This window comes from Siniperca chuatsi, linkage group LG12, assembly GCF_020085105.1.
Source record: "Siniperca chuatsi isolate FFG_IHB_CAS linkage group LG12, ASM2008510v1, whole genome shotgun sequence".
NCBI classification, from domain to species: Eukaryota; Metazoa; Chordata; class Actinopteri; order Centrarchiformes; family Sinipercidae; genus Siniperca; species Siniperca chuatsi.
In genome coordinates, this window is record NC_058053.1 from 3,093,968 (window position 1) to 3,107,290 (window position 13,323).

The following is a 13,323-nucleotide window of genomic DNA, read 5'->3' on the forward strand; positions in this document are numbered from 1 at the left end:
ATTTAATAGAAAATATACCCTGTGCATGATACATTTGGACAACCAGCAGAGTTCCTATTGATGAATAATTTGGGAGATCTCAGCTCCCAGACTCAAAGTAAGCTTATATCATCCTTAGTTTTTCTCCAAATCAAGAAATTGGTTCTTATTTCCATATCGACCTCAAATTGTTGCAGATGTTTACACAAATATGGAAAACAGAAATGCTGTAGAGCTGAACTAACAAACTGTTCTCAAAGGCAAAGCCTGGAAGTGGAAATACTCTGCCCTATTAAACATCAGTGGTCAAATACAGTTTTTCTGTTATGTTAAACAGAACAACAAAGCTCATTAAAATGCTTTTATCAACTTGCTGTCTTGGTTGTCACTTTTACCTGTATGCTGACATACAGGTAGCAACATTTTAAGTACATTTTCAACCAAATGAAACATTGGTTATTGTCTCCTGCATAGTACATCCAAAGGACTTTCACAATTTACCCTTAAATCACAATTAAAAATGCACTATACACTGAAACAAGACTAAGAGTCCGCAGCGATGCTGGCAGCTGTGAGGCTGTACTTAGGCACAGGTATTTTAGGATAACAAAAAAAATATAACTATTTATCCCGAGGGAAATTGTTGACTAACTTTAAACACAACTAAGCTAAAAACTGTCAATAAATAATTATTTCTGTAAAGAGCAGGAAAAAACAAAGAGAAACCGTTGCTGGCTGCCACTCATACGGCGCAGAAACCCGGAAATCTTTGAGCTAAGCGCTAGCAATGTTTAGCAGGTTTACCATGTCTTTCATCTTAGTTTAGTGTGTTAGCATGCTAAGATTTTTAATTAGCACTGAACACAATGTACAGCTGGGGCTGATGAGAATATCATTACTTTTGTACATATTTGGTCATAAAGTATTGAACAAAGAATAGTCAAAGTTATTACAATTCATCCTTAGGGAGACATGGATGTCTGCACCAAATTTTGTGGCAATCCATCCAACAGTTGAGACATTTCACTCAAAACCACAAATGTCAACCTCATGGTGCAGCCAGAGGAATATATATGCAATCTACAAAGTCAGTAGGATACATCGTCTGGGAACCATTAATGCCTGTACAAAATCCATCCAGTAGAAGTTTGTTCTGGACTGGCCAACTGACCAACATTGCCATCCCTAAAGCCACGCTGCTAGCGTGGATAAAAAGAGAAATGAGAATTCTCATGATTAATTTGACAATTTTTACTACTAACAAAGGAATTTGCCAAAACTTTTATACAGGCTGTTCCAAACTCCTGTTTGGACAAGTGCAATATTATTGCATTTGATCATCCCTGGAGGGCTCGTTTCAGATTTCCACTCCCAAGGTCATCCCTCCAAACAAAACTGTGCAGCATACTGTATCACCACACCAATGATGTGTTATTGTCAGCAGCCAAACAGGACACAGAGGTAAGTGCAGATACAATGGTGATTTTTTGCAAAAGCAGGCGATGATGGGTGAGCGGATCGACGGGCATCTGCGAAATGTTTGTCTCCGCACAGCATGCTGCAGATGTATATGGGCTAGAGTCCCACACTCTCTCGCTCGAGACCAGTGGTCTATAGCTGGAACCTCCGAAGGTTCCTCTGTCCAGGGAAACAATGGGGGTTGGTACCCGACGACGCACTGGAACGGGGTGAGGTCTGTGGTGGTCTGTTTGAGGGAATTCTGTGCGTACTCGGCCCAAGGAAGGAAGCGGTTCCAGCTAGTCAGGACGTCATGACAGTAGGTCCGGAGATATCTCCCTATCTCTTGTATCTTCCGCTCAGTCTGGCCGTTGGTCTGAGGGTGATAACCGGATAACCAGGTTTGGAAACTGGCGGCCCGTATCTGGTCATCCAAGTCCCATTGGATGGGGCTGACGAGTACGGCTGGAGGGAGGATGGGCTCAGGTGTTGGAGATTCCTCAGGGGCATGGATCCTTGAGAGTGAGTCGGCCTTGACATTCTTCTCTCCAGGTCGATAGGTGATGGTGAATTGGAAGCGAGTCAAGAATAGGGCCCAGCGGGCTTGGCGAGGGTTGAGTCTCTTGGCTGAACGAAGGTATTCCAGGTTTTTATGGTCGGTGATGACGGTAAAAGGGAGGTTAGCTCCCTCCAGCCAGTGCCTCCACTCTTCCAGCGCCAACTTGATAGCCAGCAGTTCCCTGTTGCCGATGTCATAATTCCGCTCCGCTGGGGAAAGCTTCTTAGAGAAGTAAGCGCAAGGGTGGAGTTGAGGAGGCTCTCCGTGTCGTTGGGACAGCACTGCTCCCACACCGGTGGTGGAGGCGTCCACTTTGACGATGATTGGGAGTTCCGGATTGGGGTGTGTGAGAATGGGAGCAGTGCAGAAGGCATCCTTTAGTGTCTGGAATGCGGCTCGAGCTTCGGAGCTCCAGGACAGAGACTTGGGCGTGCGACGTAGCATGGAGGTTAGAGAGGATGACATGAAGCTGAAGTTCTTGATGAATCGGCGGTAGAAGTTTGCGAAACCTAGGAAACGTTGGAGTTCCTTGACTGTCTGAGGGAGAGGCCAGGTTTGGATGGCTTGAATTTTCCCTTGGTCCATTTTGATGCCATCAGCGCTTACGATGTATCCGAGGAACTGGACCGTGGGGTGGTGGAACTCGCATTTCTCAAGCTTCAGGTAGAGCTTGTGTTTCCTGAGTTGTTAGAGGACCTGCGTCACGTGGTGGCCATGTTCGGCCAAGTTTTGGGAGTAGATCAGAATATCATTGATATAGACGATCACGAAGCGGTGGAGAAACTCCCGGAACACCTAGTTCATGAAGCCTTGGAAGATGTCGGGTGAGTTGAATAAGCCGTATGGCATTACCAGGTATTCATAATGGCCGGGAGGGGTGATGAATGCCGTCTTCCCCTCGTCCCCCTCCCGGATCCAAACGAGGTTGTAGGTGCTCCGCAGATCCAGTTTTGAGAATACGCGAGCCCCATGGAGTTCCTCGAGGGCGGCAGGGACCAGAGGAAGAGGATAGGGGAGCTTGACAGTTTGACTGTTGAGGGGCCGGTAATCAATGCAGGGCCGCAAGCCTCCGTCCTTCTTGCCCACGAAGAAGAAGCTTGAAGCCGTGGGTGAGGTGAAGGGTCAGATGAAGTTTTGTCGGAGAGCCTCCTGGATGTAGTCCTCCATAGCCTTGTGCAGAAAAGAGATTTGTTCGCTATGCAGACATCCTACACGTAATGTGATGGGCGGTGATTGGAATCGCACTCTTCCACGTCCCAGCGGTTTTCCCTGGATGGTTTCAACTTTCAGTTCTTCATGGCGTTGAAAAGGTAATTCCAGGTGCTTTAATAAGGTCAGCGAGATTAAGTTGCTGGAGGAGCCTGAGTCAATGAGGGCATGTACTGCAACAACATAATGTGGGGTGAGTAATTGGACCTCGAGAAGGGTTAACTTAGAAATTGAAGGATTACTGGGGATGGTACTCACCGCAGGACGTGGAGGACGGGTAGGACACGCCCGAATCTGGTGTCCAGGGGTCCCACAATACAGACAAAGGCCATTAGCAAGATGGCGTGCACGATCTTGTTGCAAAATATGATTGGTGTCCAGCTGCATGGGTTCTGGTACTGGAGGACAGGCAGCAGGTGAGAGCGGAGAATGAGCGGTTATGTCCGGGAGACATGCTGTCAATAGCTGAGCGATTTTGTGGTTTTCTGCATAAAGTTTTCCTATCCTATGTTGTTATCATAGATGACCATCTTGGCTCGGAGCTGTGGATTGAGACCTTGACGGTAGGCAGTTATCAGGGCCGTCTCGTTCCAACCGCTAGAGGCCGCTAGAGTTCGGAACTGCAGTGTGTAGTCACCCGCCGAAGAACTGCCTTGCCTATGGCGGAAGAGCTGGTCGGACACGGCCAGGTCTCCGTTAGCGAGACCGAACACTTCCTGGAAGTGAGAAGAAAAGTTATCGAAGGAGTTAGCAAGGGGAGATTGAGAGCTCCAGATGGCTTCAGTCCAGAGCAACTCTCTTCCAGAGAGGAGGGAGATGAGGAATGCAACTTTAGCTCATTCTGTGGTGAATTTATGCAAGTGCATCTCGATGTACAGGGATACCTGGAGTAGAAAACCACTACATTCAACCGCCTCACCCGAACAGTTGGAGGGAAGGGCCATGGAACTGGCAGAGGCAGATTGTTGGTGTGGATCTGGAGATAGAGCCGCTCGAAGGGCGCTGACCAGCCCTTCGAAGGGGTTTTCTGCGGCGGGAGCGGAGCGTTCCATCTCCAGATGGGTTTAAAGGTCTGGTCTTCTGTCAGCAGGCAAACACAGGACACAGAGGTAAGTGCAGATACAATGGTGATTTATTGCAAAAGCAGACGATGGACACAGATGAAGCAAACAGCAGGTAAGTAACCGAGATATTGAAATGTCTTTGTGAAAGTCTTATCTGATGGAGGAAGTCCGTTTCCTTCCCGGAGAATGGTGGGGAGCTGTAGAGCCAGGAGACGAGGGTACACACGGGCTGAGGGGAATCCAGAGGACAGGTAGATTTTCCGCGGGGAAGTGAGTCAGGATAAACCACTTGATAGGGTTGAGACCAGACAGTGAGTGAACTAGAGGAGTGCTGTTTTATAGTGCAGGTGGGTGATTGCTGACAGGTGAGTGTAATCAGTAGTCTGGTGATTGGGATCTGATGACTGTGGTGGGTGGAGATGGTGGTGTCTGTGTAGGCTCCCTGACAGTTATATTCACTGGCTTTCCTGGCGTCATCACATTTCACACAGACACACACACATGCACCTATTGTTAAATGTGTTAAATGAGAAAAAAAGAGAAATAAAGTCAGTAGTGCAGCACTTGACAAAGGTCGCGAACCACATTTAAATCCAAAACATGAGTTCAAACTATGAAAGACAACACATACAGTATTCTTTTTATTCCACATTGAAGCCCTCTTTTTTTATCTGGTGTTCAGTAGCCTTAAGCATTTATTTGCTTCCTCTGTTTGATAAATCTTGAAGTTCACTAGTTTACTATGTAATAGCAATACTGGTGATCAGCAATACTATTTTAATTGGATTTAATTGTTATTGCATTAATTAATACATTTATGTTAATGCGACAGCAGTAGAAACAGTAGAAAGAGTAAGTACAACTAGTAGCAATAAAAGTAGTAAAACTGAAGAAAGTAATGATGCTCTAGCGTAGGATCAGTCAGGAAGACTAGACTTCTGCATGCTTCGACGTAGTAATACTCCATTCTGCCATTCACTCCTCGCACACATGCTCACTTATATTTCCTGCTGTCATTATCCGGTGCTGTCAAATCGGGACGTCAGCTGTTCCATCAGCTGGTCTCATCTATCCAATAGCACAGTGACACACCTTCATCGTCAACCTATTCCTACTACCCTCTGTTTAAATATGATTCCCTCTGCTTTCAGGATGTTCATGCAATGGTTGCACGCCCCTCCACCTCCCCATCTCCGCCCAGTCTTTGAAGATCCATCAGCTCATCATTCCATCAAACCTCTTCAGCCATCAGCCTCAGCAGAATCATCAGCCACCACCACCAGTGTCTGGACTCCACTGGGGGATTAAATCTTTGCCATCTCAGGGCAGACACCCTCCACCACCACAATCTTCCTGCCGAGTCTATGCGCCAATCTCGCCATCTCACATCATCTGTTTAAATGAACACTATCTTTACTTTATTCACTTGTCTCTCCTGATTGAAATAGCAGTAGTGGTAGTTGCAGTACAGAGTTAAAGTAAGACTATGGTTTATTATAAATTAGATACTTTTGTAAATTAGTTACTTTCATAACTGTGGCCAACCAGTTGTCAGTTATGAATACAATGTACTCACCAGTTTATTCACTGAGTTCTGGGAACATTGTTGGCATTGTTAAAAGTCAGACAGGTTTTAAACAAGCTCTGAGATTAGCTAAATGTATTCAGAAAAGAAAACAAAGGCAAACAGCAAACTTATTACCTAATCTGTCATTAAAAAACATCCAAACCATTGTTCTGGTTCAACTGAACTGACATACTTGCCATAGAGTAGTTGTGCACACTCCGCCAAATAAAGCGGTGAGTACAATGTTATTATAACCACATGAACCTCATGATTTTGAATGAAAACCTCATTCAAAATCAGATTTTAATTTGTCATGAGGCAAATTACTAAAAATCTGTTTTTTAAGGTAAACAAGGCAATTTGCTCTTCACCATCATGGGTGTTGAAGGCTAACAAAATAAGAGTAAGAATGAGAGTCCATGCAGACATCGCTGTAACAATAGTAGTCAATTCACTTTTATTTATATAGCGCCAATTCATCTCATTGCACTTTTCCTATAGAGCAGGTCTAGACTGTATTCTTTATAATATAGTAGAATAAAGAGGGCTGAATGGTGTAGATATTTTTTATGTAGCAGAGAGTGTTGGTGGATATCATAGTTATGTAAGACACTAAGTTATGATGACGTAAATTTGCACATTGCCACACCTGTAAATTTTCATGGGGGCTGTAGTTTTTTAATCAAATTAATGGTTTAACTTATGGTTTAGAATTGTGAAGGTTTTGACTTCTTATCTTTGAATGCTTATTTATCTTCGGATATGGGTAGTAAACCGTAGAAACATATTCACTTATTCAGAAAGACAGATGAAAGAAATGTTCAATGAAAGCTGGAGCAGTGGCTATCACGGAGGCATGTGACTTTGGACTTCAAGTAGTACTAGCAAATCAGAAGTACTAGCAGGAACAGTGGTGTTAGCAGTAGAAGCAATATGGATAGTAGAGTACTGAAAAGGTACTTATACTATTGATCCAGTGGGGAATGCAGCACAATGGCTTTACAATCATACAGCTCCCTTGAGAAATCTCTGCACTGCTTTGCATTGGCAGTTTGTTACTGGAGAAGCATTGACATACTGACACACTGATAAATGTCTTGTCACCTGGGGACATACTTAATAAACATTTTATTAGCTCCCGCAAACAGCCTACAGAGGATCAAAGACATGCTTGTTTGACATTTGGATGCAATCGGCTGATTGGCAATTCATCATCTTGCTTCACACTTAGGAAGGTTGCCCTTCCATTCATAATTTATCTGACTATTCATTAAATGCTTTCTAATTCAATAAATTATCAGTAAAATTGGTTTAGGAAAATCATAATGCCAGTAATCACTTGCTGGGCCTGAATACATATCTGAATACATAAATATTAAGTAAAAGAAATTCAGTTATGAATAACTGTTGTTACAAGTCTACGAGACTGTGAAGTGGATCTTTTGTTCCTTCACAGATAGTGAAAATAAACTGTGAAGTTAACTGAAATGAAAAATATAGAAAAGCTGACCATTTGTAGTAGTAGTTTGTGGTGACTCATATTGATAATGTACCACAGTAGTTCAGCTGTATAAACAATGATAGCTTTCTGGTGCATACTAAGAATGACTTATTTAGGCTATAAGATGGGAATGTTAATTAGGAATTAATCATAATTTGCTCTTGGTAAGACGGTCAACTATGGTAAATGCCAAAGCTGTGACAGTAAAATGGCATAGATCCGTTTCTTCTGTTTCTCACCCAGCCACTTCCTGTATGCTTCTGATTTCAATACACACTTTGTCAGTTGTCCAGGTATTATTTTTCTCAGTGGTGGTGAACTCAAAGTCTGCTAACCTCTATTTGCCTTGTCATTCAATGTCATTTTTAAACTCACCAGAGTGGCAAGGCAATGAATTGTCAAAACGTACACCAGCTGATTTTGACCATTGCGTCCAATGTTCAGAACTCCTCAGCAGAAAATTGTTTCTTTTGTAACATTGCACGGAAATAGAAAGAAGGTGAGTGTGCTTTCTATTGCAGATTTAGGTACTTTTCCCTGGTTCAGACAGGTTTTGTGGAGAGAAATTTCACTGAAATTTCCATGGTCTTTGAATAAGAATGAGGCCTCACACCTTCCACATCCATGAATATATTATAGCAATAATATTTTCTATAATGAGCTTTCTGCCGTAAGGCCATTACTTTCTGTCCAAGCTGCAATACTGAGACTTGCTCTCATTGTCACCTTAAAGGTTGATTATCAAACAGACTAACGTATGCTGAAAATTACAGTAGAAGATCACTTCCATTCTCATAGATAACGTGATTCTTGACAATGACAAAGATGAATTCAAGGACACAAACATGAGGACACATTTTTTATACAAATCATTTACTGCATCAAATCTCACATTCTGCCAATGATTACGTCCAGTTAAACTGGGTTTGATTTGTTTCTTCCAATACATATAACAGCCCTACGCTAACTGAAAGAATTACGTTATTAACGTGTTTATTATTAGCCTAAAATCGTGCCACAGTTTTTTCTCCAGTTTAGTTGTGCAGAAATGAGAACTCACAGACATTTTCTCAATTCAAATGGGTAGAATTTTTTCAGCCAAAGGGGCTAACCGTAGCTGGCTTTTTACAGCTTTTAGCTGTGTAATTTGTAGCAGGCTAATAAAAGGTTGTGCTTCAATGAAAAAAACCTTCGATAACATTCTTTCAATACAAATTTGAATAGATTTCAAAATCTAGAAGAAAGCAGAAGTCATTATTCATCGCACCGGGGGGAACCACTACATGCAAAATCTACAACAGTGCTCGACCCAGTCGCCTTGTTACTCTTCAGTTAAGGACGAATGATGAGTTAGCAAACATCTCAGCAATTAGGACCAAAGAGGGGAATTTAACCTATGATCCCATAAAGATTAATAGGACTTTTCAACTCTTCTATCAAAAGTTGTATAAGTCGAAGGTTGTTCCTGAGGAAAAAGTCAGTACTGACTTTTTAGAATCATTACATCTACCTAAGCTGCCCCGGAGGCTGTGCGTTCATTAGAGGCACATATCACTCTAGAAAAGCTAAGAAAAGCCATCAATCAGTGAATAAAGGCAGATCTCCGGGCCTGGATGGATTACCTCCAGAACTATATTTTTCCTTTTGGCCCCAGCTTGGCCCTCTGCTGTTATATGTGTTGCTGTTAATATGCTTAATTTTTCCAGTAAAGGTTCCTTTTCGACTAGCTCAAATATTGCTATTATTTCTCTTTTGCCAAAGAAAGACAAGCCTCCAAATGACTGCTCTTCTTACAGGCCTTTAAGTCTCCTGAACTGGGAAGTTAGATGCTACATTAAGGTCTTGGCAACCCGGTTGGAGCGCTACAGTATATGCCTAATCTGGTCCACCACGACCAAACTGGGTTTATTAAATCCAGACTAGCATTTGATAATGTCCGTGGTTTGCTTCATGTTATAGATTCAGCTTCAAGGTCAGAAAACCACAGTGCCAGTTTCACTAGATGCCGAGAAGGCATCTGACCAGCTGGAATGGCGCTATTTATGGTCTGTGCACCAACATATGGTCTTCAGTGAAGGCTTTATTTCTATGATTAAACTATTTTATGCTAACCATTCCGCAGTAGTGATAACAGGCAACATTTGCTCATCTAGTTTTTCGGTTTCCAGATCCTCTCGTCAGGTTGCCCCTCAGCATTAATGCCATCAGGTTAATTAAGTGGGCAGACACCTTCTTTTAGTATTCCTGTTGTTTGTAATCTGAAATACTTAGGGGTCACTATCTATCCTTCCCTTGACACATTAACCACTAATAACTACAATAAAGTCCTGAATGAGATAGATGGTGATGAAGAGATGTGGCACACTCGCTACCTCCTTTCAGTCTAGACTTTCAGTCATTAAGATTAATGTATTGCCTCGTATCAATTTTATCAGCTCAGTGATACCTCTAGCCCCACTGGATGGCTACCGGAAAGAATTACATTCTGTTATCAACACTCAAACCTTCTACTTTGCAAAGGCATAAATTATCAGGAGGCGTTAACCTGCCTGATTCTGAATGGTACTAATGGTGTTTTGCTCTGTGGCCACTTACTACCTGGTTGAATCCAGAGACTTGTGTGTCATGGCGCCCCATTGAAGAACAATTAACATAACCAAATTTGATATATTCCAACATACCCCATAAGATAGTGAAACAGGACTTTGGGTCAGGACTTCCTGCGTGGCATAAAGTCCAGCAATTTGCCAAAATTTGCAACAAATTCATTCGTCAAGCTCCAGTTTTAGATAACTATTTTCTTTTGATAGATGGGAAGCCAATTTTCTTTCCACAATGGGGTGACAAAGGTGTTCATACTCTCCAATACATTGTAGGACAACAAGGTCTCCGCGAATTCCAAGATTTACAAAGGTTCTATAACCTCCTGGGCACTTCTTTCTTTTTTTATCTACAGTTGTGTGCAGCAATGCGTGCTCAAGGTGTCCCATGGGGCACTGATTTGGAAACTCACCCCCTTCATTTTATAGTTGGCACCAAAAAATAATGGTTTTGTGTCTGACCTCAATAAATTCATAACGGAGGCCTCATATAAACCCTTGCCACTTACCAGACTCTGACTGGTAGACAGATATTAGATAAGACAGATATTAGTACTTCCTCAGATCTGGATTATTAGGGTGTAGCACAAAATTCTGGGCCCCATACATAAGCAGTGTCCCCCTTCCTCTCTTCATCCATGTCTCTCACACATCTTTTTTTACATTACATTTTTACAAATAATTGAGCCAACAACTGTACACATGAATATGTAGTGGTTATTAGGGTAGTCACAAATGAACTGTTCACACCACATTTAAACAAGTAATAATAATCTGTGATATGTGCTTAAATCTGCTGAACATACTGTAGCCTACAATTACTGTGTCAGACTTTTACATTGGTTAAATGAGGTTTGCTTGGAGTATGATGCTTAAAGGGACAGTTCACCCCATTTTTCCTCCAGAAATCATGACTCGTTTACTTAAGATAATCCACAGGAACTATCTGTAGAAAGAAAATAGTTACTACATGAAACTGCTCACAACAAATCTGTGGATTATCTTGAGTAACCAGGTCATGATTTCTGAGACGTTGCTGTTGAGTTTTTCTAATGTATTTTTTTGGCGCTTTGAGCTCCACAAGCCGAGTGCCATATAGTTCCATTATATTCAAAAAAAGCAGACATTTATTACAGCCGATATCTCCAAAACTCAGCAACTCACACCAAAACAATCTATATGGATAAACAGCACTACAGGTAAGAGGAAAAATATATATTTTTGATTTTAGGGTGAACTGTCCCTTTAGCTCCTCCTTGAACCGCCACCTTAACGTGGTGGAGGGGTTTGAGTACCCGAATGACCCTGGGAGCTATGTTGCCTGGGGCTGTATGCCCCTGGTAGGGTCACCCATGGCAAACAGGTCCAGGGTGACGGGTCAGACCAAGAGCGGTTCAGAAGACCCTTATGGTTATTTAAAATCAAGGCCAGTTACGTCGCCCGGATTGGCGCTACCGGGGCCCCACCCTGGAGCCAGGCCTGGGGTGGGTGCCCGACGGCGAGCGCCTGGTGGCCGGGCCTTTCCCCACGGGGCCCGGCCGGGCACAGCCCGAAGGAGCGACGTGGGGCCGTCCTCCCGTGGACCCACCACCCGCAGGAGGATCCGTAAGGGGCGGTGCAGAGATCTGGGCGGCAGTCGAAGGCAGGGGCCGGCGACCAGATCTCCGGACACAGAAACTGGCTCTAGGGACATGGAATGTCACTTCGCTGGGGAAGGAGCCTGAGCTTGTGCGGGAGGTTGAGCGTTACCGGCTAGATATAGTCGGCCTCGCCTCCACGCACAGCCTGGGCTCTGGAACCCGTCTCCTCGAGAGGGCTGGACGCTCCATTTCTCTGGCGTTGCCGGCGGGGAAAGGCGGCGGGCTGGTGTGGGCCTGCTCATAGCCCCACAGCTCAGCCGTCACGTGTTGGAGTTTACCCCAGTGAGCGAGAGGGTCGCGTCCCTCCGCCTCCGGGTGGGGACAGGTCTCTCACTGTTGTGGCGGCCTACGGGCCGAACAGCAGTGCAGAGTACCAGGCCTTCTTGGAGTCCCTGGGAGGGGTACTAGACAGTGCACCACCCGGGGACTCCGTTGTTCTACTGGGGACTTCAACGCCCACGTGGGGCAAGCGACAGTGACACCTGGAGAGGGGTAATCGGAAGGAATGGCCCCTGATCTGAACCCGAGCGGTGTACAGTTGTTGGACTTCTGTGCTAGTTACAGTTTGTCCATAACTAACACCATGTTCAAGCACAAGGGTGTCCATCAGTGCACGTGGCACCAGGACACCCTAGGCCGGAGGTCGATGATCGACTTTGTTGTCATATCATCTGACCTCCGCCGCGTGTCTTGGACACTCGGGTGAAGAGAGAGGGCGGAGCTGTCAACCGATCACCACCTGGTGGTGAGTTGGATCCGCTGGCGGGGAGGAAGCCGGACAGACTTGGCAGGCCCAAGCGTATCGTGAGGGTCTGCTGGGAACGTCTGGCGGAGCCCTCTGTCAGCAGGGTCTACAACTCACACCTCCGGGAGAGCTTCTCCCAGATCCCGGGAGGTTGGGGACATTGAGTCCGAGTGGACCATGTTTTCCACCTCCATTGTCGATGCGGCGGCTCGTAGCTGTGGTCGCAAGGTTTCTGGTGCCTGTCGCGGCGGCAATCCCCGAACACGGTGGTGGGCGCCGGAAGTAAGGGATGCCGTCAGGCTGAAGAAGGAGTCCTATCGGGCCTTGTTGGCTCGTGGGACTCCCGAGGCAGCTGACAGGTACCGGCAGGCTAAGCGTGCTGCAGCCCGCGTGCGGTCACAGAGGCAAAAACTCAGGACTGGGAGAGGTTCGGAGACGCCATGGATGGGAGGACTATCGGTCGGCCTCAAAGAAATTCTGGCAAACCGTCCGACGGCTCAGGAGGGGGAAGCAGTGCTTCACCAACACCTTGTACGGTGCGGGTGGAGAGCTGTTGACCTCGACTGGGGATGTTGTCGGACGGTGGAAGGAATACTTTGAGGATCTCCTCAATCCCGCTGTCACGTCTTCCGAAGAGGAAGCGGAGGCTGGGGGGACCGGAGGCGGACTCATCCATCACCCTGGCCGAAGTCACTGAGGTTGTTGGCAAGCTCCTTGGTGGCAAGGCTTCGGGGGGGTGGATGAGATCCGTCCTGAGTATCTTAAGTCTCTGGATGTTGTGGGACTGTCTTGGCTGACACGTCTCTGCAACATCGCGTGGCGGTCTGGGACAGTGCCTCTGGACTGGCAGACTGGGGTGGTGGTCCCTCTGTATAAGAAGGGGGACCGGAGGGTGTGTTCCAATCACAGAGGGATCACACTTCTCAGCCTCCCCAGTAAGGTCTATTCCAGGGTACTGGAGAGGAGAATTCGTCCGATAGTCGAACCTCGGATTCAGGAGG